This window comes from Pomacea canaliculata, linkage group LG6 (genome assembly GCF_003073045.1).
Source record: "Pomacea canaliculata isolate SZHN2017 linkage group LG6, ASM307304v1, whole genome shotgun sequence".
Classification (NCBI taxonomy): Eukaryota; Metazoa; Mollusca; class Gastropoda; order Architaenioglossa; family Ampullariidae; genus Pomacea; species Pomacea canaliculata.
This window is the reverse complement of record NC_037595.1, coordinates 3,683,889-3,690,813: the sequence shown is the minus strand read 5'-3', so window position 1 is coordinate 3,690,813 and position 6,925 is coordinate 3,683,889.

Genomic DNA, 6,925 nt, shown 5'->3' with positions numbered 1-6,925 from the left:
ACTCGGAAGAAAAGTGGATGTAAACATCAAATCCTCCAGGCTAAGAACACCGCATGCTTGACTTATTTCCGCGTCTGCATTTCATTTGATTCTTTGATGTCTAGGTTTGGAAGAAAACAATTCATGCCATGCTAGGAAATGTTGGCATAAATCAGGAACTGGTTATGGGCTGGAAAATATACACCGCACCTTACAGACATTTCAGAGAGTGGAAACATCAAAACACTTTGGTTATTAATAGCGATTTACTCCGAGACAGACTTGGTCTTGTAGTCACATTCTTCCACTTGGTCCACTGGGATGATGAGTGTTTTCTAGATGAATGACCACACTACAGCAGTATCATGTAGCCTTGTCTGGCCAGGTGCAAACGCGAGAGATAGTCGCTAGATGCTAAGTAGAGGACTCAGGATATACATCAAAGTTGTTCATCGAAGCATGTTTGAGACTGCCAGAAGGGAACTCTATGAAGCAATCCGGTTTGAAAGTTTATGAAATCGCAGAAATTTCACAAAGGATAGCAGTAGATGGTCAAACGAACTCACACTCTCTTTCTCTAACACGCACGCACAGACAAACGAAATGTCTTCTTGATGTGAAATTCCATTTCTCTGGTCTTAGTCTCCCCCTGGCGATGAATGACTTCGACACCGAGGTGGGGAAATTGTGGAATGCGAATTCTAATTTATTACATCATTTGGATTGACTGTTTGGGCACGATGTACAGACCACATAATACTGCATTCTCAGCAAGACCGGAGACATTTCTGAAGGAAAGAAATATGTCTGCAGTATAAAGAAGTATATATAGAAACAAATCCATTATACACATGCAGGTGAACACAGTTGTCAGCCCTCACATTACTTTTCACATCCTGCTATTTGCCTCTTTTTTCTTTTTTCTCTTTTCTTTATTTTTTTATTTTTTATTTTTATTTTTATTTTTATGGTGTGTTTTTTTTGGTTTTTTTTTTTAAGGCGGGGTGGGGTTGGACTCTGGAGGAATCCTGTGAGACAGGAAACGTCAGACCAAATAATCCGTCTGTGAGTGGTGCACCCAGCTGATGCCATCACCCGACTGGGCAAAAGGCACCGTTAGCACTCTCCAGCATCTAGAAAAACAAAATTCCAACAAACATTTTCGAGTAATCTCTCTCTCTGCTGCTGTTGATTGCAACTTAATCTTGCTTCATCCTCGTTAATCATACATATTTTTTTACAAAATATGTTATTGCATGAAAAAAATGAAGCTTTTATATTCGCTCGTACAATCTCTGACCTATTGTTCTTCCCTTTTCCCTTTCCCCTTTTCCTGTAAGGCAATAGTTCGTAAATCTCCCAGAACATGAAAAGTAACATTAAAAGTCTCGTATCTTAACTGTTTGTTGATCATCGAGCTAGTCTGGCTTTACCAAACGATCTTCTTCCACTGAGGGATAGCTTCCCCTTCCCTTGAGACGAGAGATGACTGTCCACCGCAGCATCCTCACATCTCCGCACCTCTTGCAATCTAATTTTCGTCAAACAACCATCATAGTAACTGTAACCAGGTGATGAAGCTTTGTAACAAACAGGTACTCCCTTGTGGACACGGCACAAACTATCAATTATGTTGTTTTCTGCAAAACCCCTACCCAGGACTAGCTGGTCCACCACCAGTTAAAGATCATTACGCCAGCAAAGATTTCAATTACATATCAATCAAAGCCCACGCCTCGTAATAAGGACTGTGTCTTTGTGAACCTGGCTGGTGAAGCCCACTTAAAGTCTCTGGGTGATCTCAAGTGTGAATTATTTTGCTTGTTCACTGAAATGTCGCAAGACCTTTTACTGCTCCTTGTGCAGAGCTTTCCCGAGGTTGTCTCAAACTTAATAATGCAAATCCTCATTTCATCCTTTTGGTTTGGTCGAATTTTCTTTATTATGCACAAAATTCCTGCGTTTTTATGATATTGAACGTTATTGAAACAATTAGTAAAAGTTTATGTACGTGGAGGGAGAAACAAACGTCTGGACAAGGAACAAAGGAGGTAAAATGTAAGAGAATACTTCTCCTTTGTACCCTCCTGCTCTCTCGGTTGTTTATCCAGGTTCTCCCAAGTGCACCGAGCATCTTTAAGAGATATCCCTTCACGTCATCATCGTAGTAAGTAAAAGAAAGAAAGAAAGACAGACAGACAGACAGACAGACAGACAGACAGACAGACAGACAGACAGACAGACAGACAGACAGACAGACAGACAGACAGACAGACAGAAAGACAGAAAAAATGAAAAACACAACCAAGCAAACCACACAGACAAGCACTCAAATGTAGAGCATCTTCAAGAGTTTTTTAAATCCCTTCAGTTAGAACTAAGACGAGCTTGACCGTTTCTCCTGCCATGCAAGCTCGTCATCCGGGGCTCAGACTATTGGTGATGTCTGTAAGCGACTCCTGAGCTGCAGAAAGCGGCTCACCTGCCATCTCGAGCTCTTCAGTGGAGGCGAACACAATGATCATCCATCAAGGCAGCTATGACGCTGCTGTCACGTGATCTTTCACGTCACCGCCTAGGCCTCCAATGACGTCATCAACCGCTCCCCTCTGTCGTCACTGGCTTATCTTGATGACAAGCAGCAGACATCCAGAAGCCAATGTAATGTTCACCTGAAATTAAAAAGAACAGGTGGATAGGTGTGAGTAGACTGAAATAAGAAATCGACTTCAAACAACCTGGAGGCAGTCGACAAGGATCCTTCCTTCTTTCTCACCACTTCCGGTAAGTCATCACAACTGTGTATGTGCTGACGTCACTACGATTTGTGTATATGTGTGTGTGTGTGGGGGTTTCTTTGTTTGCGCTTTAGTTTTACTTGCGGAAGTCTCCCAATCAAACGATCTTGCCTCCTACCCCCACATCCCCAGTGTAGCAGTCGTTCATTGATTTCACGATAAAAATTTTTGTAACAGAAACAGTAGAGCCGTCAACAAACGCTGAACACAACATCGGCACGCGATGGGGTGCGCATTTCAAGAGGGATAACTCTACAGGACATCCGGCTGCGATGGCTTCCAGTGTCCTTCCCCGCGCTCCGCAATCCTACAGAGTCGTATCGGATGAGGCGTGACAGGATATGAACAGATACGTGGGTACTTTGCATATTGGAAGTCAAAAGATTTTTTAGCACCTTTTTCCCTCCCGTCTGCGGGATGCTTGTGTTACGAGCATTAATTACGCGTCTGTCTAGTATTAGTTACACGGGGTGGCAGTCGTTTCAAAAGCACCACCAACCTTGTCATCCCAACTGATTCCGAGAACTTCAAACATGAAACGTGAAAATAACTTGTTTTTGAGGATGCGGCAAGCGGATGGACAGAATGCTAAAATGCTGAAAAAGGAAAAAAAAAATACAAAATATCATTTGTGAATTTTGATTCCCAATCTGATGACTATCCAAACACGAAATCCGTGTTTCATGTCGAATTGTCGCAAACAGCGTGCATCCGGGAGCAAGTGATAAGGTCGTTCCTGTATCAGCATCTCACAGAACAGCATTTGATATACAACATCATCATATATCTTATCATGTATGTTTAAACTGAACTAAAAGCCATCCAAGCATTGTTCCTATGTGATATTAATAAAGAGAAATGGCGAGCATCAAGAACATGAAAATTTCATGTAATATTCCATGTGACTGGTTGGGGAGTTGCATGAGACCTTTGTCATACTAGACAATACAGTAAAATATTTATTGGCTTGTGATATGCCTGCCGGAAAATACTTTTTAATATTTTATATGGAAAAAATGACCAGTCAATCTATGTCATTCAGATTCCTTGACATGCTTTCAATCTGAACTTTAGACTTACTCTTTTTAAAATCAGTAATCAGTGTTTTCAGTCATGTTCAGGCTGTGTGTGTGTGTGCACGTGCGTGCCAACAGGTTAACTGACGTCCACGTCTTGACGTTTCCAGGAGGAATGCCTGGGAGGAAGACATGACCTCAGAACCCACACAGTGTCCAGCCAGACTATGTTTAGCATCCCCGGCCTTGACCAACCATCCCTCCTGCCCACACTGTTTTGTCGCCATAAGGATTTTTCTTCGAATATTATGAATATGCTGCAAGTTCCGGTCACCGATGCGCGATTTCAAGAATCAGCAAGCTCTCCTCCCTCCTCCTCTGCCTCCCCATCCTCTCCCGCTGTCTACTGAAGCCCTATAAGCGTAGGCTTTGGCTGCGTGACGACAGATGGCGAGATGCAGATACTGACTGAACTTAGTGACATTTCACAACCAGACGCCGATGAGGAGGGACACTTACAAATAATCTCGAGGGTATGACCCATATTGATGCACTCAGTCACTTTTGACTTTTGATTGAGTTCACTATATGAGACCATTAAATCACCATTATCGAACATTAAAAAAACACAACCGTAAAGTAACGAACGCTTTATTTTGATGTGTTCCCTCTATTACTCTTTCTTAATTGCCGACAAAGAAAGAAAGAGTCTGCAATTAACAAACTAAAGCCAGAATTCCATGAACATGAATTCCTTCAGAACACTGATCCAAAATTAATGAACAGATCATGGCCAGCTATGATTTAAACCGACTAGCCGCCATAGTTCATAGCATCAACGTTGATAGTTCAGGAAAAATACAAAAATACAGTGGCAGAGCCTGCCAGTTACAGAGACAATGTCTTCTTTTCATTTTTTTCTGCCATGTATCTCTTTGAGGACGTAGGATACAATCTGTTTATGTTTCATGCTGGTTTATATGTAGACTTACTCTTTTTAAAATCAGTAATCAGTGTTTTCTCTGTCATGTTCAGGCTGTAGGTGTGTGTGTGTGCACGGGCGTGCTAACAGGTTAATTGACGTTGTAAGATAAATGTAAGTATAAAAATAGCTTTCACCCGCCACCTCCCGCAAACATCGTGGCACTCTGCTTTATTTATAAGATGTTCTACATTCTTTTTAAGAAAGTTCGTCTTATCTATTTTCAAGATTAGTTTGCTTGGATTTTGAGGCAATAGCTCAATAGCTTTTTTTAAGAAGACAGAAAAAATCGCAAATCCTGAAATCCATGGGAAAAAAACTAAAGCAAACTATAATCCCATGTCATCATTTTTATCCAAACTCTAGCTGATAAAACAGAGATGGTGAGAAGGTTGTGGGGACTGGCTTGAGGTCCACTGTAAGCTTCCACAGAAGACAAGCTAGAGGAGAGGATCCACACATACCGCTCGAGACATATCGTGAAGTATTGACAGAGTATGATGTAAAGAGTGAGAAAATTATGTATATATATATAAAATAAGGCAGACCCTTCTGAAAAGTTGTGGTAAAAGGTTCAGAATAATTAGGAACCCGAACTGGCAACTAATGCCAAATACAGGAGAAAGATGTAATACATGTTACATAATGAATCGTTGAATGGTTAGTAATAAATCGACCCGTTCGATTTTTATCTGGACTTTTCATAATTTTAATCATTTGCAAGTAATAAATTATTGCCTTAAGGAATATTTTAAGTTGTTGTTATTAATCAAAAAACAAGTTTAGATTAAAAGGCATTAAACGGAAATTATGGAATATGAGATAGACCTGCCGAAAGTTAAAAAGTGTCTGTGTGGTTTGCGATGGTGAATGAGAAAGTGCAGAAGGAGAAAAAGAGAAGGAAGAGGAGAAAAGAAAGAAAGAGATCGAAGGCCTTATTTCAGGAAATACTTTAGGTACAACAATATTCACATCCAATTCTCTTTCTGACAAAATTGTAAGCAGATGCCGCTTCCATTTTATAATCCAGTCACACTTTGTCACAAAAGCATTGAAAGCCAGTAAACAAATTGCTATGGCGGATGTGTTAGTGTAAGGACACAATGACAGGCGATAGATAGTATACTTCTACTATTCTTCCAAGTTCGTTGTACTCTCGAGTCATTCTAATGTACAGGCTACATTAGCATTAAAAGTGAACACAAAATATACTGCTTCGTAGACACATACTTAGAAGTTCTTTATTAAAGAGGCTTTCAAAAGTACAACTCAGTCAAGGGTGATGACAGTGATTATAGTGTTTACTCCGGTCAATGTTGAAGTCTTGATGCAGATTTATGACTAGAACTGCTTTCTTTGGACAGGTTCCATATGGAGACTTTTCATGTGCATCTCTGCTTTATTGTCATCGTTGGTGTTGACTACGACAATGGTGGTCTTCATCCAATAAGCGAGAGATTTGTCTGTCTGCGACGTCTTCGAAAATACGTTAAACAGTAGAGGCAAGAAAATGTAGTGGACGACAGTCAAATATCCTTTTACCTCCACTAATTCATTGTGCTGATTAGTTTTTGTACATTGTTTTCACGTATTGGATCAGATTCTTGAATCTTCTCGAGACAACTCTGCTAACTCTTCCCTCCAATCTCTATCAAATGCTTTTTAAAAGTATAGAGATGCGGAGGAGATCCCACTGGTCTATAGTAAAAGTTAAAATGACAGACGACAGGTTGACTAGAACTGGATATTGTACTCCGTAGAAAAAGTAATTGGACATTCGTTGCATTCAACAGGAATTCAAACCTACGGTGTTGGATGTTTTAGTGCTTGGAAGAAAAACCGTTTTAACTTCATTTTCCTCTAGAGGCGTTCATAAGAACAGTGGTAGCATAAGAACCGAAAGGTTACTAGGAACTCGAGATACTAGATAGTGAACAGGAACTAGGGACTGTGCTTCAAAGGGGTTCAAAGTTTATTTTACTCTAGAGAAGTTCAAACGAACGGCAGAGAGCGAGACACACGAACGACACGACGGAAAGCCAGCGAACCTTTCATTTCATTACTGACACGTGACTCGCTTCACCGCCCCACTAGAGCGTGACGCACGTGACCTTATCAAAGATACTAAATACTGTTATCTGCATCTATAG